Raw genomic sequence first — 26,235 nt, 5'->3', positions numbered from 1 at the left:
GACAGTGATGAGGAGAGGTGAGGAGGTGGAGGACAGTGATGAGGACAGTGATGAGGAGAGGTGAGGAGGTGGAGGACACTGATGAGGAGAGGTGAGGAGGTGGAGGACAGTGATGAAGAGAGGTGAGGAGGTGGAGGACAGTGATGAGGACAGTGATGAGGAGAGGTGAGGAGAGTGATGAGGAGAGGTGAGGAGGTGGAGGACAGTGATGAGGAGAGGTGAGGAGGTGGAGGAGAGTGATGAGGAGAGGTGAGGAGGTGGAGGACAGTGATGAGGAGAGGTGAGGAGGTGGAGGACAGTGATGAGGACAGTGATGAGGAGAGGTGAGGAGAGTGATGAGGAGAGGTGAGGAGGTGGAGGACAGTGATGAGGAGAGGTGAGGAGGTGGAGGAGAGTGATGAGGAGAGGTGAGGAGGTGGAGGACAGTGATGAGGACAGTGATGAGGAGAGGTGAGGAGGTGGAGGACAGTGATGAGGAGAGGTGAGGAGGTGGAGGAGAGTGATGAGGAGAGGTGAGGAGGTGGAGGACAGTGATGAGGAGAGGTGAGGAGGTGGAGGACAGTGATGAGGAGAGGTGAGGAGGTGGGGGACAGTGATGAGGACAATGATGAGGATGAGGACAGTGATGAGGAGAGGTGAGGAGGTGGAGGACAGTGATGAGGAGAGGTGAGGAGGTGGAGCACAGTGATGAGGAGAAGTGAGGAGGTGGAGGAGAGTGATGAGGACAGGTGAGGAGGTGGAGGAGAGTGAAGAGGAGAGGTGAGGAGGTGGAGGACAGTGATGAGGACAGTGATGAGGATGAGGACAGTGATGAGGAGAGGTGAGGGGGTGGAGGACAGTGATGAGGAGAGGTGAGGAGGTGGAGGAGAGTGATGAGGAGAGGTGAGGAGGTGGAGGACAGTGATGAGGAGAGGTGAGGAGGTGGAGGACAGTGATGAGGAGAGGTGAGGAGGTGGGGGACAGTGATGAGGACAGTGATGAGGATGAGGACAGTGATGAGGAGAGGTGAGGAGGTGGAGGACAGTGATGAGGAGAGGTGAGGAGGTGGAGGACAGTGATGAGGAGAGGTGAGGAGGTGGAGGAGAGTGATGAGGAGAGGTGAGGAGGTGGAGGACAGTGATGAGGACAGTGATGAGGAGAGGTGAGGAGGTGGAGGAGAGTGATGAGGACAGTGATGAGGAGAGGTGAGGAGGTGGAGGACAGTGATGAGGACAGTGATGAGGAGAGGTGAGGAGGTGGAGGACACTGATGAGGAGAGGTGAGGAGGTGGAGGAGAGTGATGAGGATGAGGAGAGGTGAGGAGGTGGAGGACAGTGATGAGGAGAGGTGAGGAGGTGGAGGAGAGTGATGAGGAGAGGTGAGGAGGTGGAGGACAGTGATAAGGATGAGGACAGTGATGAGGAGAGGTGAGGAGGTGGAGGACAGTGATGAGGACAGTGATGAGGAGAGGTGAGGAGGTGGAGGAGAGTGATGAGGAGAGGTGAGGAGGTGGAGGACAGTGATGAGGATGAGGACAGTGATGAGGAGAGGTGAGGAGGTGGAGGACAGTGATGAGGACAGTGATGAGGATGAGGACAGTGATGAGGAGAGGTGAGGAGGTGGAGGACAGTGATGAGGACAGTGATGAGGATGAGGACAGTGATGAGGAGAGGTGAGGAGGTGGAGGACAGTGATGAGGAGAGGTGAGGAGGTGGAGGAGAGTGATGAGGAGAGGTGAGGAGGTGGAGGACAGTGATGAGGAGAGGTGAGGAGGTGGAGGACAGTGATGAGGACAGTGATGAGGAGAGGTGAGGAGGTGGAGGACAGTGATGAGGACAGTGATGAAGAGAGGTGAGGAGGTGGAGGACAGTGATTAGGAGAGGTGAGGAGGTGGAGGACAGTGATGAGGACAGTGATGAGGATGAGGAGAGGTGAGGAGGTGGAGGACAGTGATGAGGACAGTGATGAGGAGAGGTGAGGAGAGTGATGAGGAGAGGTGAGGAGGTGGAGGACAGTGATGAGGATGAGGAGAGATGAGGAGGTGGAGGACAGTGATGAGGAGAGGTGAGGAGGTGGAGGAGAGTGATGAGGAGAGGTGAGGAGAGTGATGAGGAGAGGTGAGGAGGTGGAGGACAGTGATGAGGATGAGGACAGTGATGAGGAGAGGTGAGGAGGTGGAGGACAGTGATGAGGACAGTGATGAGGATGAGGACAGTGATGAGGGGAGGTGAGGAGGTGGAGGACAGTGATGAGGAGAGGTGAGGAGGTGGAGGAGAGTGATGAGGAGGTGGAGGAGAGTGATGAGGACAGTGATGAGGAGAGGTGAGGAGGTGGAGGACAGTGATGAGGACAGTGATGAGGAGAGGTGAGGAGGTGGAGGACAGTGATGAGGAGAGGTGAGGAGGTGGAGGACAGTGATGAGGAGAGGTGAGGAGGTGGAGGACAGTGATGAGGACATTGATGAGGAGAGGTGAGGAGAGTGATGAGGAGAGGTGAGGAGGTGGAGGACAGTGATGAGGATGAGGAGAGATGAGGAGGTGGAGGACAGTGATGAGGAGAGGTGAGGAGGTGGAGGAGAGTGATGAGGAGAGGTGAGGAGGTGGAGGACAGTGATGAGGATGAGGACAGTGATGAGGAGAGGTGAGGAGGTGGGGGACAGTGATGAGGACAGTGATGAGGATGAGGACAGTGATGAGGAGAGGTGAGGAGGTGGAGGACAGTGATGAGGAGAGGTGAGGAGGTGGAGGAGAGTGATGAGGACAATGATGAGGAGAGGTGAGGAGGTGGAGGAGAGTGATGAGGAGAGGTGAGGAGGTGGAGGACAGTGATGAGGACAGTGATGAGGATGAGGTGAGGAGAGTGATGAGGAGAGGTGAGGAGGTGGAGGACAGTGATGAGGATGAGGAGAGATGAGGAGGTGGAGGACAGTGATGAGGAGAGGTGAGGAGGTGGAGGAGAGTAATGAGGAGAGGTGAGGAGGTGGAGGACAGTGATGAGGAGAGGTGAGGAGGTGGAGGACAGTGATGAGGAGAGGTGAGGAGGTGGAGGAGAGTGATGAGGAGAGGTGAGGAGGTGGAGGACAGTGATGAGGATGAGGACAGTGATGAGGAGAGGTGAGGAGGTGGGGGACAGTGATGAGGACAGTGATGAGGATGAGGACAGTGATGAGGAGAGGTGAGGAGGTGGAGGACAGTGATGAGGAGAGGTGAGGAGGTGGAGGACAGTGATGAGGAGAGGTGAGGAGGTGGAGGAGAGTGATGAGGACAATGATGAGGAGAGGTGAGGAGGTGGAGGAGAGTGATGAGGAGAGGTGAGGAGGTGGAGGACAGTGATGAGGACAGTGATGAGGATGAGGACAGTGATGAGGAGAGGTGAGGAGGTGGAGGACAATGATGAGGAGAGGTGAGGAGGTGGAGGACAGTGATGAGGAGAGGTGATGAGGTGGAGGAGAGTGATGAGGAGAGGTGAGGAGGTGGAGGACAGTGATGAGGACAGTGATGAGGAGAGTGATGAGGAGAGGTGAGGAGGTGGAGGACAGTGATGAGAACAGTGATGAGGAGAGGTGAGGAGGTGGAGGAGAGTGATGAGGAGAGGTGAGGAGGTGGAGGACAGTGATGAGGAGAGGTGAGGAGGTGGAGGAGAGTGATGAGGAGAGGTGAGGAGGTGGAGGACAGTGATGAGGACAGTGATGAGGAGAGGTGAGGAGGTGGAGGAGAGTGATGAGGAGAGGTGAGGAGGTGTAAGACAGTGATGAGGACAGTGATGAGGATGAGGAGAGGTGAGGAGGTGGAGGACAGTAATGAGGACAGTGATGAGGAGAGGTGAGGAGAGTTATGAGGAGAGGTGAGGAGGTGGAGGACAGTGATGAGGATGAGGAGAGATGAGGAGGTGGAGGACTGTGATGAGGAGAGGTGAGGAGGTGGAGGAGAGTGATGAGGACAGGTGAGGACAGTGATGAAGAGAGGTGAGGAGGTGGAGGACAGTGATGAGGAGAGGTGAGGAGGTGGAGGACAGTGATGAGGACAGTGATGAGGAGAGGTGAGGAGAGTGATGAGGAGAGGTGAGGAGGTGGAGGACAGTGATGAGGATGAGGAGAGATGAGGAGGTGGAGGACAGTGATGAGGAGAGGTGAGGAGGTGGAGGACAGTGATGAGGAGAGGTGAGGAGGTGGAGGAGAGTGATGAGGAGAGGTGAGGAGGTGGAGGACAGTGATGAGGATGAGGACAGTGATGAGGAGAGGTGAGGAGGTGGGGGACAGTGATGAGGACAGTGATGAGGATGAGGACAGTGATGAGGAGAGGTGAGGAGGTGGAGGACAGTGATGAGGAGAGGTGAGGAGGTGGAGGACAGTGATGAGGAGAGGTGAGGAGGTGGAGGAGAGTGATGAGGACAATGATGAGGAGAGGTGAGGAGGTGGAGGAGAGTGATGAGGAGAGGTGAGGAGGTGGAGGACAGTGATGAGGACAGTGATGAGGATGAGGACAGTGATGAGGAGAGGTGAGGAGGTGGAGGACAATAATGAGGAGAGGTGAGGAGGTGGAGGACAGTGATGAGGAGAGGTGAGGAGGTGGAGGACAGTGATGAGGACAGTGATGAGGATGAGGACAGTGATGAGGAGAGGTGAGGAGGTGGAGGACAATGATGAGGAGAGGTGAGGAGGTGGAGGACAGTGATGAGGAGAGGTGAGGAGGTGGAGGAGAGTGATGAGGAGAGGTGAGGAGGTGGAGGACAGCGATGAGGACAGTGATGAGGAGAGTGATGAGGAGAGGTGAGGAGATGGAGGACAGTGATGAGAACAGTGATGAGGAGAGGTGAGGAGGTGGAGGAGAGTGATGAGGAGAGGTGAGGAGGTGGAGGACAGTGATGAGGAGAGGTGAGGAGGTGGAGGAGAGTGATGAGGAGAGGTGAGGAGGTGGAGGACAGTGATGAGGACAGTGATGAGGAGAGGTGAGGAGGTGGAGGAGAGTGATGAGGAGAGGTGAGGAGGTGTAAGACAGTGATGAGGACAGTGATGAGGATGAGGAGAGGTGAGGAGGTGGAGGACAGTAATGAGGACAGTGATGAGGAGAGGTGAGGAGAGTTATGAGGAGAGGTGAGGAGGTGGAGGACAGTGATGAGGATGAGGAGAGATGAGGAGGTGGAGGACAGTGATGAGGAGAGGTGAGGAGGTGGAGGAGAGTGATGAGGACAGGTGAGGACAGTGATGAAGAGAGGTGAGGAGGTGGAGGACAGTGATGAGGAGAGGTGAGGAGGTGGAGGACAGTGATGAGGACAGTGATGAGGAGAGGTGAGGAGAGTGATGAGGAGAGGTGAGGAGGTGGAGGACAGTGATGAGGATGAGGAGAGATGAGGAGGTGGAGGACAGTGATGAGGAGAGGTGAGGAGGTGGAGGAGAGTGATGAGGAGAGGTGAGGAGGTGGAGGACAGTGATGAGGAGAGGTGAGGAGGTGGAGGACAGTGATGAGGAGAGGTGAGGAGGTGGAGGAGAGTGATGAGGAGAGGTGAGGAGGTGGAGGAGAGTGAAGAGGAGAGGTGAGGAGGTGGAGGACAGTGATGAGGACAGTGATGAGGATGAGGACAGTGATGAGGAGAGGTGAGGGGGTGGAGGACAGTGATGAGGAGAGGTGAGGAGGTGGAGGACAGTTATGAGGAGAGGTGAGGAGGTGGAGGACAGTGATGAGGACAGTGATGAGGAGAGGTGAGGAGGTGGAGGACAGTGATGAGGACAGTGATGAAGAGAGGTGAGGAGGTGGAGGAGAGTGATGAGGAGAGGTGAGGAGGTGGAGGAGAGTGATGAGGAGAGGTGAGGAGGTGGAGGACAGTGATGAGGAGAGGTGAGGAGGTGGAGGACAGTGATGAGGAGAGTGATGAGGAGAGGTGAGGAGGTGGAGGACAGTGATGAGGATGAGGAGAGGTGAGGAGGTGGAGGACAGTGATGAGGAGAGGTGAGGAGGTGGAGGAGAGTGATGAGGAGAGGTGAGGAGGTGGAGGACAGTGATAAGGATGAGGACAGTGATGAGGAGAGGTGAGGAGGTGGAGGACAGTGATGAGGACAGTGATGAGGAGAGGTGAGGAGGTGGAGGAGAGTGATGAGGAGAGGTGAGGAGGTGGAGGACAGTGATGAGGATGAGGACAGTGATGAGGAGAGGTGAGGAGGTGGAGGACAGTGATGAGGACAGTGATGAGGATGAGGACAGTGATGAGGAGAGGTGAGGAGGTGGAGGACAGTGATGAGGACAGTGATGAGGATGAGGACAGTGATGAGGAGAGGTGAGGAGGTGGAGGACAGTGATGAGGAGAGGTGAGGAGGTGGAGGAGAGTGATGAGGAGAGGTGAGGAGGTGGAGGACAGTGATGAGGAGAGGTGAGGAGGTGGAGGACAGTGATGAGGACAGTGATGAGGAGAGGTGAGGAGGTGGAGGACAGTGATGAGGACAGTGATGAAGAGAGGTGAGGAGGTGGAGGACAGTGATTAGGAGAGGTGAGGAGGTGGAGGACAGTGATGAGGACAGTGATGAGGATGAGGAGAGGTGAGGAGGTGGAGGACAGTGATGAGGACAGTGATGAGGAGAGGTGAGGAGAGTGATGAGGAGAGGTGAGGAGGTGGAGGACAGTGATGAGGATGAGGAGAGATGAGGAGGTGGAGGACAGTGATGAGGAGAGGTGAGGAGGTGGAGGAGAGTGATGAGGAGAGGTGAGGAGAGTGATGAGGAGAGGTGAGGAGGTGGAGGACAGTGATGAGGATGAGGACAGTGATGAGGAGAGGTGAGGAGGTGGAGGACAGTGATGAGGACAGTGATGAGGATGAGGACAGTGATGAGGGGAGGTGAGGAGGTGGAGGACAGTGATGAGGAGAGGTGAGGAGGTGGAGGAGAGTGATGAGGAGAGGTGAGGAGGTGGAGGAGAGTGATGAGGACAGTGATGAGGAGAGGTGAGGAGGTGGAGGACAGTGATGAGGACAGTGATGAGGAGAGGTGAGGAGGTGGAGGACAGTGATGAGGAGAGGTGAGGAGGTGGAGGACAGTGATGAGGAGAGGTGAGGAGGTGGAGGACAGTGATGAGGACATTGATGAGGAGAGGTGAGGAGAGTGATGAGGAGAGGTGAGGAGGTGGAGGACAGTGATGAGGATGAGGAGAGATGAGGAGGTGGAGGACAGTGATGAGGAGAGGTGAGGAGGTGGAGGAGAGTGATGAGGAGAGGTGAGGAGGTGGAGGACAGTGATGAGGATGAGGACAGTGATGAGGAGAGGTGAGGAGGTGGGGGACAGTGATGAGGACAGTGATGAGGATGAGGACAGTGATGAGGAGAGGTGAGGAGGTGGAGGACAGTGATGAGGAGAGGTGAGGAGGTGGAGGAGAGTGATGAGGACAATGATGAGGAGAGGTGAGGAGGTGGAGGAGAGTGATGAGGAGAGGTGAGGAGGTGGAGGACAGTGATGAGGACAGTGATGAGGATGAGGTGAGGAGAGTGATGAGGAGAGGTGAGGAGGTGGAGGACAGTGATGAGGATGAGGAGAGATGAGGAGGTGGAGGACAGTGATGAGGAGAGGTGAGGAGGTGGAGGAGAGTAATGAGGAGAGGTGAGGAGGTGGAGGACAGTGATGAGGAGAGGTGAGGAGGTGGAGGACAGTGATGAGGAGAGGTGAGGAGGTGGAGGAGAGTGATGAGGAGAGGTGAGGAGGTGGAGGACAGTGATGAGGATGAGGACAGTGATGAGGAGAGGTGAGGAGGTGGGGGACAGTGATGAGGACAGTGATGAGGATGAGGACAGTGATGAGGAGAGGTGAGGAGGTGGAGGACAGTGATGAGGAGAGGTGAGGAGGTGGAGGACAGTGATGAGGAGAGGTGAGGAGGTGGAGGAGAGTGATGAGGACAATGATGAGGAGAGGTGAGGAGGTGGAGGAGAGTGATGAGGAGAGGTGAGGAGGTGGAGGACAGTGATGAGGACAGTGATGAGGATGAGGACAGTGATGAGGAGAGGTGAGGAGGTGGAGGACAATGATGAGGAGAGGTGAGGAGGTGGAGGACAGTGATGAGGAGAGGTGATGAGGTGGAGGAGAGTGATGAGGAGAGGTGAGGAGGTGGAGGACAGTGATGAGGACAGTGATGAGGAGAGTGATGAGGAGAGGTGAGGAGGTGGAGGACAGTGATGAGAACAGTGATGAGGAGAGGTGAGGAGGTGGAGGAGAGTGATGAGGAGAGGTGAGGAGGTGGAGGACAGTGATGAGGAGAGGTGAGGAGGTGGAGGAGAGTGATGAGGAGAGGTGAGGAGGTGGAGGACAGTGATGAGGACAGTGATGAGGAGAGGTGAGGAGGTGGAGGAGAGTGATGAGGAGAGGTGAGGAGGTGTAAGACAGTGATGAGGACAGTGATGAGGATGAGGAGAGGTGAGGAGGTGGAGGACAGTAATGAGGACAGTGATGAGGAGAGGTGAGGAGAGTTATGAGGAGAGGTGAGGAGGTGGAGGACAGTGATGAGGATGAGGAGAGATGAGGAGGTGGAGGACTGTGATGAGGAGAGGTGAGGAGGTGGAGGAGAGTGATGAGGACAGGTGAGGACAGTGATGAAGAGAGGTGAGGAGGTGGAGGACAGTGATGAGGAGAGGTGAGGAGGTGGAGGACAGTGATGAGGACAGTGATGAGGAGAGGTGAGGAGAGTGATGAGGAGAGGTGAGGAGGTGGAGGACAGTGATGAGGATGAGGAGAGATGAGGAGGTGGAGGACAGTGATGAGGAGAGGTGAGGAGGTGGAGGACAGTGATGAGGAGAGGTGAGGAGGTGGAGGAGAGTGATGAGGAGAGGTGAGGAGGTGGAGGACAGTGATGAGGATGAGGACAGTGATGAGGAGAGGTGAGGAGGTGGGGGACAGTGATGAGGACAGTGATGAGGATGAGGACAGTGATGAGGAGAGGTGAGGAGGTGGAGGACAGTGATGAGGAGAGGTGAGGAGGTGGAGGACAGTGATGAGGAGAGGTGAGGAGGTGGAGGAGAGTGATGAGGACAATGATGAGGAGAGGTGAGGAGGTGGAGGAGAGTGATGAGGAGAGGTGAGGAGGTGGAGGACAGTGATGAGGACAGTGATGAGGATGAGGACAGTGATGAGGAGAGGTGAGGAGGTGGAGGACAATAATGAGGAGAGGTGAGGAGGTGGAGGACAGTGATGAGGAGAGGTGAGGAGGTGGAGGACAGTGATGAGGACAGTGATGAGGATGAGGACAGTGATGAGGAGAGGTGAGGAGGTGGAGGACAATGATGAGGAGAGGTGAGGAGGTGGAGGACAGTGATGAGGAGAGGTGAGGAGGTGGAGGAGAGTGATGAGGAGAGGTGAGGAGGTGGAGGACAGCGATGAGGACAGTGATGAGGAGAGTGATGAGGAGAGGTGAGGAGATGGAGGACAGTGATGAGAACAGTGATGAGGAGAGGTGAGGAGGTGGAGGAGAGTGATGAGGAGAGGTGAGGAGGTGGAGGACAGTGATGAGGAGAGGTGAGGAGGTGGAGGAGAGTGATGAGGAGAGGTGAGGAGGTGGAGGACAGTGATGAGGACAGTGATGAGGAGAGGTGAGGAGGTGGAGGAGAGTGATGAGGAGAGGTGAGGAGGTGTAAGACAGTGATGAGGACAGTGATGAGGATGAGGAGAGGTGAGGAGGTGGAGGACAGTAATGAGGACAGTGATGAGGAGAGGTGAGGAGAGTTATGAGGAGAGGTGAGGAGGTGGAGGACAGTGATGAGGATGAGGAGAGATGAGGAGGTGGAGGACAGTGATGAGGAGAGGTGAGGAGGTGGAGGAGAGTGATGAGGACAGGTGAGGACAGTGATGAAGAGAGGTGAGGAGGTGGAGGACAGTGATGAGGAGAGGTGAGGAGGTGGAGGACAGTGATGAGGACAGTGATGAGGAGAGGTGAGGAGAGTGATGAGGAGAGGTGAGGAGGTGGAGGACAGTGATGAGGATGAGGAGAGATGAGGAGGTGGAGGACAGTGATGAGGAGAGGTGAGGAGGTGGAGGAGAGTGATGAGGAGAGGTGAGGAGGTGGAGGACAGTGATGAGGAGAGGTGAGGAGGTGGAGGACAGTGATGAGGAGAGGTGAGGAGGTGGAGGAGAGTGATGAGGAGAGGTGAGGAGGTGGAGGACAGTGATGAGGATGAGGACAGTGATGAGGAGAGGTGAGGAGGTGGGGGACAGTGATGAGGACAGTGATGAGGAGGAGGACAGTGATGAGGAGAGGTGAGGAGGTGGAGGACAGTGATGAGGAGAGGTGAGGAGGTGGAGGAGAGTGATGAGGACAATGATGAGGAGAGGTGAGGAGGTGGAGGAGAGTGATGAGGAGAGGTGAGGAGGTGGAGGACAGTGATGAGGACAGTGATGAGGATGAGGACAGTGATGAGGAGAGGTGAGGAGGTGGAGGACAATGATGAGGAGAGGTGAGGAGGTGGAGGACAGTGATGAGGAGAGGTGAGGAGGTGGAGGAGAGTGATGAGGAGAGGTGAGGAGGTGGAGGACAGTGATGAGGACAGTGATGAGGAGAGTGATGAGGAGAGGTGAGGAGGTGGAGGACAGTGATGAGAACAGTGATGAGGAGAGGTGAGGAGGTGGAGGAGAGTGATGAGGAGAGGTGAGGAGGTGGAGGAGAGTGATGAGGAGAGGTGAGGAGGTGGAGGACAGTGATGAGGAGAGGTGAGGAGGTGGAGGAGAGTGATGAGGAGAGGTGAGGAGGTGGAGGACAGTGATGAGGACAGTGATGAGGAGAGGTGAGGAGGTGGAGGAGAGTGATGAGGAGAGGTGAGGAGGTGTAAGACAGTGATGAGGACAGTGATGAGGATGAGGAGAGGTGAGGAGGTGGAGGACAGTAATGAGGACAGTGATGAGGAGAGGTGAGGAGAGTTATGAGGAGAGGTGAGGAGGTGGAGGACAGTGATGAGGATGAGGAGAGATGAGGAGGTGGAGGACAGTGATGAGGAGAGGTGAGGAGGTGGAGGAGAGTGATGAGGACAGGTGAGGACAGTGATGAAGAGAGGTGAGGAGGTGGAGGACAGTGATGAGGAGAGGTGAGGAGGTGGAGGACAGTGATGAGGACAGTGATGAGGAGAGGTGAGGAGAGTGATGAGGAGAGGTGAGGAGGTGGAGGACAGTGATGAGGATGAGGAGAGATGAGGAGGTGGAGGACAGTGATGAGGAGAGGTGAGGAGGTGGAGGAGAGTGATGAGGAGAGGTGAGGAGGTGGACAGTGATGAGGAGAGGTGAGGAGGTGGAGGACAGTGATGAGGAGAGGTGAGGAGGTGGAGGAGAGTGATGAGGAGAGGTGAGGAGGTGGAGGACAGTGATGAGGATGAGGACAGTGATGAGGAGAGGTGAGGAGGTGGGGGACAGTGATGAGGACAGTGATGAGGATGAGGACAGTGATGAGGAGAGGTGAGGAGGTGGAGGACAGTGATGAGGAGAGGTGAGGAGGTGGAGGAGAGTGATGAGGAGAGGTGAGGAGGTGGAGGACAGTGATGAGGACAGTGATGAGGATGAGGACAGTGATGAGGAGAGGTGAGGAGGTGGAGGACAATGATGAGGAGAGGTGAGGAGGTGGAGGACAGTGATGAGGAGAGGTGAGGAGGTGGAGGAGAGTGATGAGGAGAGGTGAGGAGGTGGAGGACAGTGATGAGGACAGTGATGAGGAGAGTGATGAGGAGAGGTGAGGAGGTGGAGGACAGTGATGAGGACAGTGATGAGGATGAGGACAGTGATGAGGAGAGGTGAGGAGGTGGAGGACAATGATGTGGAGAGGTGAGGAGGTGGAGGACAGTGATGAGGAGAGGTGAGGAGGTGGAGGAGAGTGATGAGGATGAGGAGAGATGAGGAGGTGGAGGACAGTGATGAGGAGAGGTGAGGAGGTGGAGGAGAGTGATGAGGAGAGGTGAGGAGGTGGACAGTGATGAGGAGAGGTGAGGAGGTGGAGGACAGTGATGAGGAGAGGTGAGGAGGTGGAGGAGAGTGATGAGGAGAGGTGAGGAGGTGGAGGACAGTGATGAGGATGAGGACAGTGATGAGGAGAGGTGAGGAGGTGGGGGACAGTGATGAGGACAGTGATGAGGATGAGGACAGTGATGAGGAGAGGTGAGGAGGTGGAGGACAGTGATGAGGAGAGGTGAGGAGGTGGAGGAGAGTGATGAGGAGAGGTGAGGAGGTGGAGGACAGTGATGAGGACAGTGATGAGGAGAGTGATGAGGAGAGGTGAGGAGGTGGAGGACAGTGATGAGGAGAGGTGAGGAGGTGGAGGACAGTGATGAGGAGAGGTGAGGAGGTGGAGGAGAGTGATGAGGAGAGGTGAGGAGGTGGAGGACAGTGATGAGGACAGTGATGAGGAGAGGTGAGGAGGTGGAGGAGAGTGATGAGGAGAGGTGAGGAGGTGTAAGACAGTGATGAGGACAGTGATGAGGATGAGGAGAGGTGAGGAGGTGGAGGACAGTAATGAGGACAGTGATGAGGAGAGGTGAGGAGAGTTATGAGGAGAGGTGAGGAGGTGGAGGACAGTGATGAGGATGAGGAGAGATGAGGAGGTGGAGGACAGTGATGAGGAGAGGTGAGGAGGTGGAGGACAGTGATGAGGACAGGTGAGGACAGTGATGAAGAGAGGTGAGGAGGTGGAGGACAGTGATGAGGAGAGGTGAGGAGGTGGAGGACAGTGATGAGGACAGTGATGAGGAGAGGTGAGGAGGTGGAGGAGAGTGATGAGGAGAGGTGAGGAGGTGTAAGACAGTGATGAGGACAGTGATGAGGATGAGGAGAGGTGAGGAGGTGGAGGACAGTAATGAGGACAGTGATGAGGAGAGGTGAGGAGAGTTATGAGGAGAGGTGAGGAGGTGGAGGACAGTGATGAGGATGAGGAGAGATGAGGAGGTGGAGGACAGTGATGAGGAGAGGTGAGGAGGTGGAGGAGAGTGATGAGGACAGGTGAGGACAGTGATGAAGAGAGGTGAGGAGGTGGAGGACAGTGATGAGGAGAGGTGAGGAGGTGGAGGACAGTGATGAGGACAGTGATGAGGAGAGGTGAGGAGGTGGAGGAGAGTGATGAGGAGAGGTGAGGAGGTGTAAGACAGTGATGAGGACAGTGATGAGGATGAGGAGAGGTGAGGAGGTGGAGGACAGTAATGAGGACAGTGATGAGGAGAGGTGAGGAGAGTTATGAGGAGAGGTGAGGAGGTGGAGGACAGTGATGAGGATGAGGAGAGATGAGGAGGTGGAGGACAGTGATGAGGAGAGGTGAGGAGGTGGAGGAGAGTGATGAGGACAGGTGAGGACAGTGATGAAGAGAGGTGAGGAGGTGGAGGACAGTGATGAGGAGAGGTGAGGAGGTGGAGGACAGTGATGAGGACAGTGATGAGGAGAGGTGAGGAGAGTGATGAGGAGAGGTGAGGAGGTGGAGGACAGTGATGAGGATGAGGAGAGATGAGGAGGTGGAGGACAGTGATGAGGAGAGGTGAGGAGGTGGAGGAGAGTGATGAGGAGAGGTGAGGAGGTGGAGGACAGTGATGAGGAGAGGTGAGGAGGTGGAGGACAGTGATGAGGAGAGGTGAGGAGGTGGAGGAGAGTGATGAGGAGAGGTGAGGAGGTGGAGGACAGTGATGAGGATGAGGACAGTGATGAGGAGAGGTGAGGAGGTGGGGGACAGTGATGAGGACAGTGATGAGGATGAGGACAGTGATGAGGAGAGGTGAGGAGGTGGAGGACAGTGATGAGGAGAGGTGAGGAGGTGGAGGAGAGTGATGAGGAGAGGTGAGGAGGTGGAGGACAGTGATGAGGACAGTGATGAGGATGAGGACAGTGATGAGGAGAGGTGAGGAGGTGGAGGACAATGATGAGGAGAGGTGAGGAGGTGGAGGACAGTGATGAGGAGAGGTGAGGAGGTGGAGGAGAGTGATGAGGAGAGGTGAGGAGGTGGAGGACAGTGATGAGGACAGTGATGAGGAGAGTGATGAGGAGAGGTGAGGAGGTGGAGGACAGTGATGAGGACAGTGATGAGGATGAGGACAGTGATGAGGAGAGGTGAGGAGGTGGAGGACAATGATGTGGAGAGGTGAGGAGGTGGAGGACAGTGATGAGGAGAGGTGAGGAGGTGGAGGAGAGTGATGAGGATGAGGAGAGATGAGGAGGTGGAGGACAGTGATGAGGAGAGGTGAGGAGGTGGAGGAGAGTGATGAGGAGAGGTGAGGAGGTGGACAGTGATGAGGAGAGGTGAGGAGGTGGAGGACAGTGATGAGGAGAGGTGAGGAGGTGGAGGAGAGTGATGAGGAGAGGTGAGGAGGTGGAGGACAGTGATGAGGATGAGGACAGTGATGAGGAGAGGTGAGGAGGTGGGGGACAGTGATGAGGACAGTGATGAGGATGAGGACAGTGATGAGGAGAGGTGAGGAGGTGGAGGACAGTGATGAGGAGAGGTGAGGAGGTGGAGGAGAGTGATGAGGAGAGGTGAGGAGGTGGAGGACAGTGATGAGGACAGTGATGAGGAGAGTGATGAGGAGAGGTGAGGAGGTGGAGGACAGTGATGAGGAGAGGTGAGGAGGTGGAGGAGAGTGATGAGGAGAGGTGAGGAGGTGGAGGAGAGTGATGAGGAGAGGTGAGGAGGTGGAGGACAGTGATGAGGAGAGGTGAGGAGGTGGAGGAGAGTGATGAGGAGAGGTGAGGAGGTGTAAGACAGTGATGAGGACAGTGATGAGGATGAGGAGAGGTGAGGAGGTGGAGGACAGTAATGAGGACAGTGATGAGGAGAGGTGAGGAGAGTTATGAGGAGAGGTGAGGAGGTGGAGGACAGTGATGAGGATGAGGAGAGATGAGGAGGTGGAGGACAGTGATGAGGAGAGGTGAGGAGGTGGAGGAGAGTGATGAGGACAGGTGAGGACAGTGATGAAGAGAGGTGAGGAGGTGGAGGACAGTGATGAGGAGAGGTGAGGAGGTGGAGGACAGTGATGAGGACAGTGATGAGGAGAGGTGAGGAGGTGGAGGAGAGTGATGAGGAGAGGTGAGGAGGTGTAAGACAGTGATGAGGACAGTGATGAGGATGAGGAGAGGTGAGGAGGTGGAGGACAGTAATGAGGACAGTGATGAGGAGAGGTGAGGAGAGTTATGAGGAGAGGTGAGGAGGTGGAGGACAGTGATGAGGATGAGGAGATATGAGGAGGTGGAGGAGAGTGATGAGGACAGGTGAGGACAGTGATGAAGAGAGGTGAGGAGGTGGAGGAGAGTGATGAGGAGAGGTGAGGAGGTGGAGGAGAGTGATGAGGAGAGGTGAGGAGGTGAAGGACAGTGATGAGGACAGTGATGAGGATGAGGACAGTGATGAGGAGAGGTGAGGAGGTGGAGGACAGTGATGAGGACAGTGATGAGGATGAGGACAGTGATGAGGAGAGGTGAGGAGGTGGAGGACAGTGATGAGGAGAGGTGAGGAGGTGGAGGAGAGTGATGAGGAGAGGTGAGGAGGTGGAGGACAGTGATGAGGAGAGGTGAGGAGGTGGAGGAGAGTGATGAGGACAGGTGAGGAGAGTGATGAGGAGAGGTGAGGAGGTGGACAGTGATGAGGAGAGGTGAGGAGGTGGAGGAGAGTGATGAGGAGAGGTGAGGAGGTGGACAGTGATGAGGAGAGGTGAGGAGGTGGAGGAGAGTGATGAGGAGAGGTGAGGAGCTCCTCCTCATGCTGGTGGGATGACTCATCTCCGGAGTCCTCCTCCTCCTCACACAGGCCGCAGTCTCCTCTATGGGGGATCTTGCAGCACTCCGCTGACAGCTCCGGGAAATAAATGATTCTGCGGGATGGGACGAGCTCTGCTCCCGGCTGATCACCAGAGAGGAGCCGCTGGATGGTGCGGGCTGAGCCCGGCTCTCCCTCCCCGGGATGTTCGGATCACTGAGTGAGCGGAGTGGGGGGCTCTGGTCACTCGGGGCTCTCCTGATCGGGGCTCTGAGGATGGCCGGTCGGTGTCTCTCCGGGGAGATGTGAAGGTGAGTCCTCCGATCACACAGGATGCCGGAATGTCTTGGTGCTGGCTGCCCAAGGTCAGGGGAACAGAGAGATCGCCTTCCATCTCTACACTCTGCATGCCAACTTCTCTATCATCAATCCTTCAATTGTGTGCTCCGCATTTGTCACATCTTCTCTCATTCTATGACCATCGCCACTGTGGGCTTCAAATACAGAGACTCTTCACTTTCATTCTTTCTTTTTTTTTTATTCAACTTTTTTTTCCTTTCTAACATTCTCATCCCCTCCTTTACTGTATTCTTTCTTTCTTTCTTTCTTTCTTTCTTTCTTTCTTTCTTTCTTTCTTTCTTTCTTTCTTTCTTTCTTTCTTTCTTTCTTTCTTTCTTTCTTTCTTTCTTTCTTTCTTTCTCCTCCTAGCCATTCATCCATCCATCCTCTCTCATCCCCTCCCTTTTCTTTCTTTCTTTTTATCTTTCTTTCCTCCCAGACAACCATTCGTCCTCTCTCATTCTCCCCCTTTTTTTCTTTCTCTCTTTATCTCTTCTTTCTTTCTTCCTTCCCCCTTCTTTATTCTCTCTCTAGTCCCCCCCCCCCCCATCATGTATAGCAGTACAGTGTTATACATGACATGATATTTATGGGTAATGGGAAAACTTAGTTACTTGGATGAACCGATTACAATTGCACATTTTATGGGAACCCCTTAGTAAAAACAATATGCTGTCTGACTTTTCTTTATGCCCTTCTGAAATTGCTAGATGTCTGGCTCTCTAACCATTTCACTTTCCTAGAACAGATGTGAACTCTGAAGTGCCAAAATCTTTACTATTTTCTCAGTACATATTTGAAGTCTTATGCTTTAATGTGAGAAACGCAATAGTTTTTAATATAAATATATTAACTAATAAAAATGTATCATTTAATTCCTCTTTCTCTGTTTTACATGTATCTATTGAAGAGCTATGCTTCTGGTTCTAAACATACAATATCTTATTATATGGAGCTGTGCTTCCTGCAGTATCTTTTAATATGGAGATCAGAGCTTTGCCTTCTGCTGTATATGTATTTAATGATATGGAGTTTAGAGCTGTGCTTTTTGTTCTATACTGTAGTTATTTTATAATATTGAGGTTAAAGCTGTGCTTCCTGTTTTATATATATATATACAGTGGGGACAGAAAGTATTCAGACCCCCTTAAATTTCTCACTCTTTGTTATATTGCAGCCATTTGCTAAAATCATTTAAAGGGGTTGTAAAGGTAATTTTTTTTTTTTTTGTTAAATAACAAACATATTATACTTACCTTCACTGTGCAGCTCGATTTGCACAGAGTGGCCCCGAACCTGGTCTTCTGGGGTCCCTCGGTGGCTGTTTCAGCTCCTCCCCGCAAGAACTAACCACCTTAATGCGAGCTCCCTCGCATGGTGGTTAGTTCTTGCGGGCGCACTCCCGTGATACAGCCGGCGGCTATAGCCGCTCACTATGTCACTCAGCCCCGCCCCCCGGCGCACCGCGTCATTGGATGTGATTGACAGCAGCGCGAGCCAATGGCTGCGCTGCTTTCAATCCATCCATTGTAACCAATCAGCGGCCAGGCTGAGTGGCGAAATGGATGTCGGGAGTGAGCGGCTGACTTTCGAGGGGTCAGGTAAGTAAAACGGGGGGGCTGGGGGCGGCGGTATTGCCGGAAGTTTTTTCACGTTGATGGATAGAATCCATTAAGGTGAAAAAATTTTAACCTTTACAACCCCTTTAAGTTCATTTTTTTTCCTCATTAATGTACACACAGCACCCCATATTTACAGAAAAACACAGAATTGTTGACATTTTTGCAGATTTATTAAAAAAGAAAAACTGAAATATCACATGGTCCTAAGTATTCAGACCCTTTGCTGTGGCACTCATATTTAACTCTGGTGCTGTCCATTTCTTCTGATCATCCTTGAGATGGTTCTACACCCTCATTTGAGTCCAGCTGTGTTTGATTATACTGATTGGACTTGATTAGGAAAGCCACACACCTGTCTATATAAGACCTTACAGCTCACAGTGCATGTCAGAGCACATGAGAATCATGGGGTCAAAGGAACTGCCTGAAGAGCTCAGAGACAGAATTGTGGCAAGGCACAGATCTGGCCAAGGTTACAAAAACATTTCTGCTGCACTTAAGGTTCCTAAGAGCACAGTGGCCTCCATAATCCTTAAATTGAAGACGTTTGGGACGACCAGAACCCTTCCTAGAGCTGTCCGTCTGACCAAACTGAGCTATCAGGGGAGAAGAGCCTTGGTGAGAGAGGTAAAGAAGAACCCAAAGATCACTGTGGCTGAGCTCCAGAGATGCAGTCGGGAGATGGGAGAAAGTTGTAGAAAGTCAACCATCACTGCAGCCCTCCACCAGTCGGGGCTTTATGGCAGAGTGGCCCGACGGAAGCCTCTCCTCAGTGCAAGACACATGAAAGCCTGCATGGAGTTTGCTAAAAAAAACACCTGAAGGACTCCAAGATGGTGAGAAATAAGATTCTCTGGTCTGATGAGACCAAGATAGAACTTTTTGGCCTTAATTCTAAGCATTATGTGTGGAGAAAACCAGGCACTGTTCATCACCTGTCCAATACAGTCCCAACAGTGAAGCATGGTGGTGGCAGCATCATGCTGTGGAGGTGTTTTTCAGCTGCAGGGACAGGACGACTGGTTGCAATCGAGGGAAAGATGAATGCGGCCAAGTACAGGGATATCCTGGATGAAAACCTTCTCCAGAGTGCTCAGGACCTCAGACTGGGATGAAAGTTTACCTTCCAACAAGACAATGACCCTAAGCACACAGCTAAAATAAGGAAGGAGTGGCTTCACAACAACTCTGTGACTGTTCTTGAATGGCCCAGCCAGAGCCCTGACTTAAACCCAATTGAGCATCTCTGGAGAGACCTAAAAATGGCTGTCCACCAACGTTTACCATCCAACCTGACAGAACTGGAGAGGATCTGCAAGGAGGAATGGCAGAGGATCCCCAAATCCAGGTGTGAAAAACTTGTTGCATCTTTCCCAAAAAGACTCATAGCTGTATTAGATCAAAATGGTGCTTCTACTAAATACTGAGCAAAGGGTCTGAATACTTAGGACCATGTGATGTTTCAGTTTTTCTTTTTTAATAAATCTGCAAAAATGTCAACAATTCTGTGTTTTTCTGTCAATATGGGGTGCTGTGTACATTAATGAGGAAAAAATGAACTTAAATGATTTTAGAAAATGGCTGCAATATAACAAAGAGTGAAAAATTTAAGGGGGTCTGAATACTTTCTGTCACCACTGTATATACACTCACCGGCCACTTTATTAGGTACTCCTTGCTAGTACCGTGTTGGACCCCCTTTCACCTTCTGAACTGCCCTAATTCTTTGTGGCATAGATTCATCAAGTTGGGTCCTCAGAGATTTTGGTCCATAGTGACATGATAGCATCACGCAGTTGCTGCAGATTTGTCGGCTGCACATCTATGACGTGAATCTCCCATTCCACCACATCCCAAAGATGCTCTATTGTATTGAGATCTGGTGAGTGTGGAGGCCATTGGAGTACAGTGACCTCATTGTCCAGTGGTGAGATGATCTGAGCTTTGTGACATGGTGCATTATCGTGCTGGAAGGAACCATCAGAAGATGGGGACACTGTAGTCATAAAGGGATGGACATGGTCAGCGACAATACTCAGGTAGACCGTGGCGTTTAAACAATGCTTAATTGGTACTAAGGGGCCCAAAGTGTGCCAAGAAAATATCCCCCACATCATTACACCACCACCACCAGTCTGAACCGTTGGGGCAAGATTTTTCCAATCTTCTATTGTCCAATTTTGGTGATCCTGTGCAAATTGTAGCCTCAGTTTCCTGTTCTTAGCTGACAGGAGTGGCACCCGGTGTGGTCTTCTGCTGCTGTAGCCCATCTGCTTCAAGGTTTGTTGTGTTGTACGTTCAGAGATGGTATTCTGCATACCTTGGTTGTAACGAGTGGTTATTTGAATTACCGTTGCCTTTCTATCATCTTGAACCAGTCTGGCTACTCTCCTCTGACCTCCGACATCAACATCAAGGCATTTTTATCCACACAACTTCCGCTCACTGGATATTTTCTCTTTTTCAGACCATTCTCTGTAAACCAGAGAGATGGTTGTGTGTGAAAATCCCAGTAGATCAGCAGTTTTTGAAATACTCAGACCAGTCCGTCTGTCACCAACAACCATGCCACGTTCAAAGTCACTTAAATCCCCCTTTCTTCTCCATTCTGATGCTCGGTTTGAACTTCAGCAAGTCCCTTCACCACGTCCAGATGCCTAAATGCATTAAGTTGCTGCCCTGTGATTGGCTAATTAGCAATTTGTGTTACCAAGCAATTAAACAGTTTGTAGTATATGACTGTTACAGTTTGTTTTTGACTGTTTATGTTTTTTTATACTATGTTTGTATTTTTTTGTATTGTTTTAAACAGCTGCTTAGTTAGGATTCAATCCCTTTGTTTGTATAAATAATTGGGTGATTTGTTTTTTTTTTTACCCTGGTTCTGAATTACCAGTTTGGTATTTTGGTAACAGTAACCGATTTTATTTGGCGCTGAGCGTTGTATTGTAGGCCTTTCATTTATACACCTTTGTTTCTTTTAATTAAACAGGTGTACCTAATAAAGTGGCCGGTGAGTGTATATTACAAATTAAAGATCAGAACTGTGCTTTCTCTTCTAAATGAACGTTTTTAAATTTGAAGGTCAGAAACGTGCTTCCTTTTGTGTGCGTCTCTATGAAGGTCACAGCTGTGCTTCTGATATTTTTCAATCATTTTTGGTATTTGATATTTTATTTGTGTATAGAATATCTCTGGTTGTGGTCTTATGTGTGTAGAGCCTGCTATACATCAGACTTATGCTGGCCATACACTATACAGAAAATCGGCCGAACCCATTTTCGAAAAACGAACGTTCGACCGTGACCGCAAACGATCGTGCCATCATATAATGTCCGATAATCTGTTCAGTGGACATGAATAAATAATTTTGTGTTCGTTTTTTTACATATACCTAGTGCAGGCAGTTCGGACGGGAAACACATTAACCTTGCAATTTATCGTACGTTCGGCAGAAATTTTCCAAACATGCCGTTCGTTTTTTTTCCACAAAAACGTCACAAACGATTATCGATTTGTACCCACTAACTTGCCGAAAAACGAATGAAGTGTCCATTCGAACGATTTTTCGGCCGATTTTTCGTATAGTGTATGGCCAGCATTACCTTCATAATCTGCTTCTTTCCTTAGGTTGCTGTTAATTGCAATGTGAACTGCAGAGAGGATTTCAGTATTGTTTTATTTATGCCCATTATTTTACATACATTGTGGTTTTCTTGACTCTTTTATGTAAAATGTGAACCAATTCTGAGAGCAGAAAGGAAAAGGAAGTACTGTTTTTTGTTTTTTTTTTTCATTTTACTGGCAAGATGTACACTTGCAGAGCACTCGAAGCACAAGTTCTAGTTGACACTTTGTGGCAAATTTGCATGGCAAGTCTCTAGCAAGAGCAAAGTTGCAGTGGTGAGTCTACAGCAAGAGCTCTGCAAGTCTACAGCATGAAAATTCAGCCACAGTGACCCCCTGTGGTGGGATGACTATTGCACAACCTAACTAAACCAGAACTTGCAGCAGACTTGCAGAATGTTTACAAAGAAAGTTGATCTGGAGTCATGCAATGCCGGCTTGCTGCAATTGTGCAACAAACTTGTGAAGCCTGGCAAGTCTAGCAAGAGCTTAGCAAGCCATTTTCAAACTTGCAGCGCAATTTCTTGCTATCTGGGATGGTGACAATGTTGGGAAGAGTGGTCCAGGGTAATGTGGGGGGGGGCACATGGCCCCCCCAGTTGTTGGGGAGGGACACATGGCCCCTCCAGTTGGGGGGGCGGGACACGTGGCCCCCCCAGTTGGGGGGACGGGACATATGGCCCCCCAGTTGCTGGGGGGGGGACACATGGCCCCCCAATTGGGGGGATGGGACACATGGCCCCCCAGTTGCTGGGGGGGGACACATGGCCCCCCAATTGGGGGGACGGGACATATGGCCCCCCAGTTGCTGGGGGGGGGACACATGGCCCCCCAATTGGGGGGATGGGACACATGGCCCCCCAGTTGCTGGGGGGGGACACATGGCCCCCCAATTGGGGGGACGGGACACATGGCCCCCAGTTGTTGGGGGGGGGACACATGGCCCCCCAGTTGTTTCACTAATTTACAGCAAGACTGCACAATCTATGCAGACACTACAGCCCTGGAGATCGACCGTCCGCATACATAATAGATAACTGTGTTAGTTGCGTTCAGGCCTGATTCATTATTAATGTGGCGGCCGTGCCTTGTTTAAAATCTGCTGATTTTTATTTCCAACCTCAGTTTTATGACAAATGAGCATGTTATTATGTAGACGCGATCCGGCCTTTTAACAACGGCTGGTGGTTTTCTGAAATCGATCACCAATTCTAAGACATAAAATATGGGAAGGTGTTGAGCCACTAGTTTGTTAACCCTTAGCATGGCCGCCAAGGGCTCCATAGGGCCACATCTCTTAGGTTTTCGCTATAAGTTAAAAGATGTTTGTACAAAGTGAATGAATATTCACAAGTGCGTTGCTTCATATAGATGGGAAAATATCAAGATAAATCATCGGGGGTCCTAGGGGAAAAGACACGTTCCTTTGCATCTGCATCAGCAATTTTTGGTTTGTTTTTGTTGTGTGTTTTAATGCGCATTGACACGTTTTAGTGCACTTTCATGTGTTCTGGGCTTTTTCTTTGGCCATGAAAGTCAAATGAAGTAAATGTCACTAGGGAGTGGGGGGTTTTGCGGTGAACTAAAATACATGAAAATACATGATACATGCATTTTTCGTGCACTACCATAGAAGTCTAAGGGGCCAAAGATGCATGTTAATGCTCCAGAAAAAAACACACCTGTACTATTTTTTCCGACACAAAGCAGCTCAGCACCCAGGTGTGAGCGGGCCTCATAGCAAAACAGGGCAATCCTCTTGTTGTGCATTAATGCATGTTGGGCAATGCTTGTTATCTCACAGGTGTGAATGAGGCCAAAAGAGGGTGTGCAGTCATTTCTTGGTGTTTGTACTTTGGGATCAGTGCTGGGACAAGGGGTGGGAGGGAGGGACGGTTGCCCTGGGTGCAATGCTTTACTGTTAAGATGGGGCGCCTTCCTACTGTTCCAAGGCTGATAGAAGTAGTGACAGCGGCAGTGATTTTAACAAGTGAGTGACTGCTGGGTGTAGGATCTCCAAGCTTGCACATCATGAATGGAGGAGGGGTGCGCAGTTTTGAATCTTTGCCCTGGGCGCTGGATGACCTTGTCCCGGCACTGGTTGAGTGATATCTTCACGTCTATGGGGAGCTGTACTTGATTACAGGGCCACATTCATGGGTTATGTTACCTTGGCACATCTTCATTGTAATGCCCCTCCAAAAAGGCTCCACCACTTATCTCACTGAACCACTTGGTGCCCGCGCTATAGCCGAAAGACGGCTACAGCGCGGGCTTAAACTGCCAGGAGGGCGTACATGGATGTCCTCCTGTTTTCCCGTGCGCACTATGATCACCGAGTCCTTGGGACTTGGCTGATCACTAATCGGGGTAAAGGGCCAATCACAGCGGGTCCTTTACCATGTGATCAGCTGTCAGCCAATGACAGCTGATCGTGGAAGTGAACAGAAGCCGGTTATCGGCTTTTTTTTTTTCCTCAAGCTGTCAGCCTGAAGAACAGAAGAAAGCCGTTACTAGGCTTAGAGGGACAGTAGTCCCCTTAGTGCCCACCAGTGCTGCTAATTAGTGCCCACCAGTGCTGCTAATTAGTGCCCACCAGTGCTGCTAATCAGTGCCCACCAGTGCCACCAGTCAGTGCTCATCAATGCTTCATCATCAGTATCACTTATCAATGATGCCCATTAGTGCCCATCAGTGAAGGAGAAAAATGACCTGTTGGCAAAAATATGAAAAAATGTTTAGCAAAAAAAGAAAAAAACCTGTGGTGATTAAATACCACCAAAAGAAAGCTCTATTTGTGTTAAAAAAATAATAATTAAAATTTCATATGTATACAGTGTTGCATGACTGCGCAATTGTCATTCAAAGTGTGGGAGCGCTGAAAGCTGAAGCTTGGCCTGGTCAGGAATACGTGCCCAGCAAAAAAGTAGTTAAATATTAGCTACATTTAAAGCAGTTGTATACCCACAAAAAAAAAAAAAAAAAAAAAAAGCTGTAAGGTAAAGGCATAATGAGCTAGTATGCACCACATACTAGCTCATTATGAAATACCTTAGAAGGAAGCGCCGGCATCACCTCCCGGTCACCGCTGAGGGAGCTGACATGTTCCTTCTGCGTTTCTTCAGGGTTCGCAGCTCCGGCCGCTCACAGCGCTGGAGCTGCGAACCTGGAAGAAACACAGAGGGAACATGTCAGCTCCCTCAGCGGTGACCGGGAGGTGATGCTGGCGCTTCCTTCTAAGGTGAGTATTTCATAATGAGCTAGTATGTGGTGCATACTAGCTCTTTATGCCTTTGCCTTACAGGAGCGGGAGTCCTCTTTCCAGCAAGGAGCTCTGATTTTCCGGCAGCATCCGCTGGACCTTCGGAGCGCATGTGCCGCTGCATGCAAGGTGAATGTCTCCTAAACCGTACAGGTTTAAGATATATTAATTTTACCTACAGGTAAGCCTTACTATAGACTTACCTGTAGGTAAAAATGTGAAAGCGGGGTATACAACCGCTTTAAGTAAAATTAAAGGAACTTCATACTGAAAGGGATAAGGAAGCTATCATTTCTTACCATCTTCTTCTAATGTGGTTTACCTGACTGCCGCTGGCTACAGACCCAGACCAAACACATAGGATAGAAACATACCTGGTCCATAGCACTGCTGAAGACTCACTCCTCTTAGCACACACAGACAATCCGGGTGCTGGCTCCCATAGATAAAGAGATAACAGATTACCTTTTGTACAATCGCCCCCTCCCTTAGAATGTAAGCTCTACGAGTAGGGCCCTCCTGTACCTTTTGTATTGAACTGTACTGTAATTGTGTTGTCCCCCCTATACATTGTAAAGCGCTGCGTAAACTGTTGGCGCTATATAAATCGTGAATAATAATAATAACAGCTGTACTCCAATCTTGGCTCTTCTTGCTGTATTTATTTGTCAGCGAAATGACTGAATGCATCACAACTACACCAAAAATCCAACCTTGCTTGACGCGTTTCACCGCTCCTGGCTTGTTCACAATAATAGGGGGGAGTCCTTTGCTGATAGTCAAATACAGGAAGAAGAACTATGATTGGAAAGCGGCTGTTATTTTTTTAACTTTAAATAGTAAAGTAAAGAGTAGAAAAAACAGAGTGAAGTCAAAAGTGTAAATGAGACCTAAAAGGCGTTTGTGGGTTTTTTTTTTCACCTCTATGTTGTTCATGCACACATAGGCATTTACAGGCGTATTAGAAGAGGAGCGTTTACAGAGCGTTTGTCCCTCTCTGCAAACCTTTTGGGAGTCAGTGGCCGGGGTCCTTAGTAAAGTGTGTGATTTACAGATGGGACAATGTTATTGCTATGAAAGGTTGAGGATTTATAATCTATTTAGATCTATGAATAAGTGAAGCGTCGCTGGGTGAAACGCGTCTACCTGTACCTGTTTGCCTGTTTCAGTGGTGTTATTCATGTTACGGATTTTACAATAAAGAGATTCATCACTATCCTCGGTGTGCAGCCATCCATATTGCACAGCCGGCGAGCCAAGGCTAGCACCCCTGGGAGGAGTCCATTCCCCAGCCTACCTGGTTCCATTACTCACCGGGAGCGGCATTTTCTTTCCTTTTGAGGATTTAGAGGCAAGCAGATATATTAACTATTTATCTTCTACGCTGAGTTCTATGCACAAAGGGAAATCTTTCTTCACTGGAAGCTGGCCACCCCTAGCCTAGCCACTTGGAAAGCCACTATTAACAGAGTCATTCCCCTTACAAACTGACCCTACCCTAGGAATTGCCCAGGGAATATCGACAGCGTTCAGCCTGGATGGATGCCCAGGGTACTCCCTGTATATACCAGTGCTTCTCAAACTTTTTTGCCTTGCGGCTCACCAAAAAGATCTAAAAATTTTCACGGCACACCTGAAAAGATTTAACAAATTTTGTGGCGAAGAACTTTTTTATTTTTACATATAATTATTTTTAAATTTAATGTGAAGGATGTGCTTGCTTTTGAAAGCAATTCAGATT

At 51.2% G+C, this 26,235-nt stretch overlaps 1 protein-coding gene across 5 annotated transcripts in view; it reads left to right on the top strand.

Moving 5' to 3' along the window:
* PHACTR3 (phosphatase and actin regulator 3) overlaps positions 1-26,235 on the top strand; it is a 295,682-nt gene that overhangs the window by 83,308 nt on the left and 186,139 nt on the right. The window contains exon 1 of one of the 5 annotated variants that reach the window (XM_073607546.1): positions 15,666-15,955. The exons of the other annotated variants lie outside the window; for them this stretch is intronic. The gene's annotated coding sequence lies outside the window, so the exon portion shown is untranslated. Of the gene's footprint in view, positions 1-15,665; positions 15,956-26,235 lie in introns of those variants that run through there. 5 annotated transcript variants of the gene reach the window in all.

Source organism: Aquarana catesbeiana, linkage group LG12 (genome assembly GCF_042186555.1).
Source record: "Aquarana catesbeiana isolate 2022-GZ linkage group LG12, ASM4218655v1, whole genome shotgun sequence".
In the NCBI taxonomy this organism is placed as follows: domain Eukaryota; kingdom Metazoa; phylum Chordata; class Amphibia; order Anura; family Ranidae; genus Aquarana; species Aquarana catesbeiana.
This window is presented reverse-complemented; position numbering and strand designations above follow the sequence as displayed.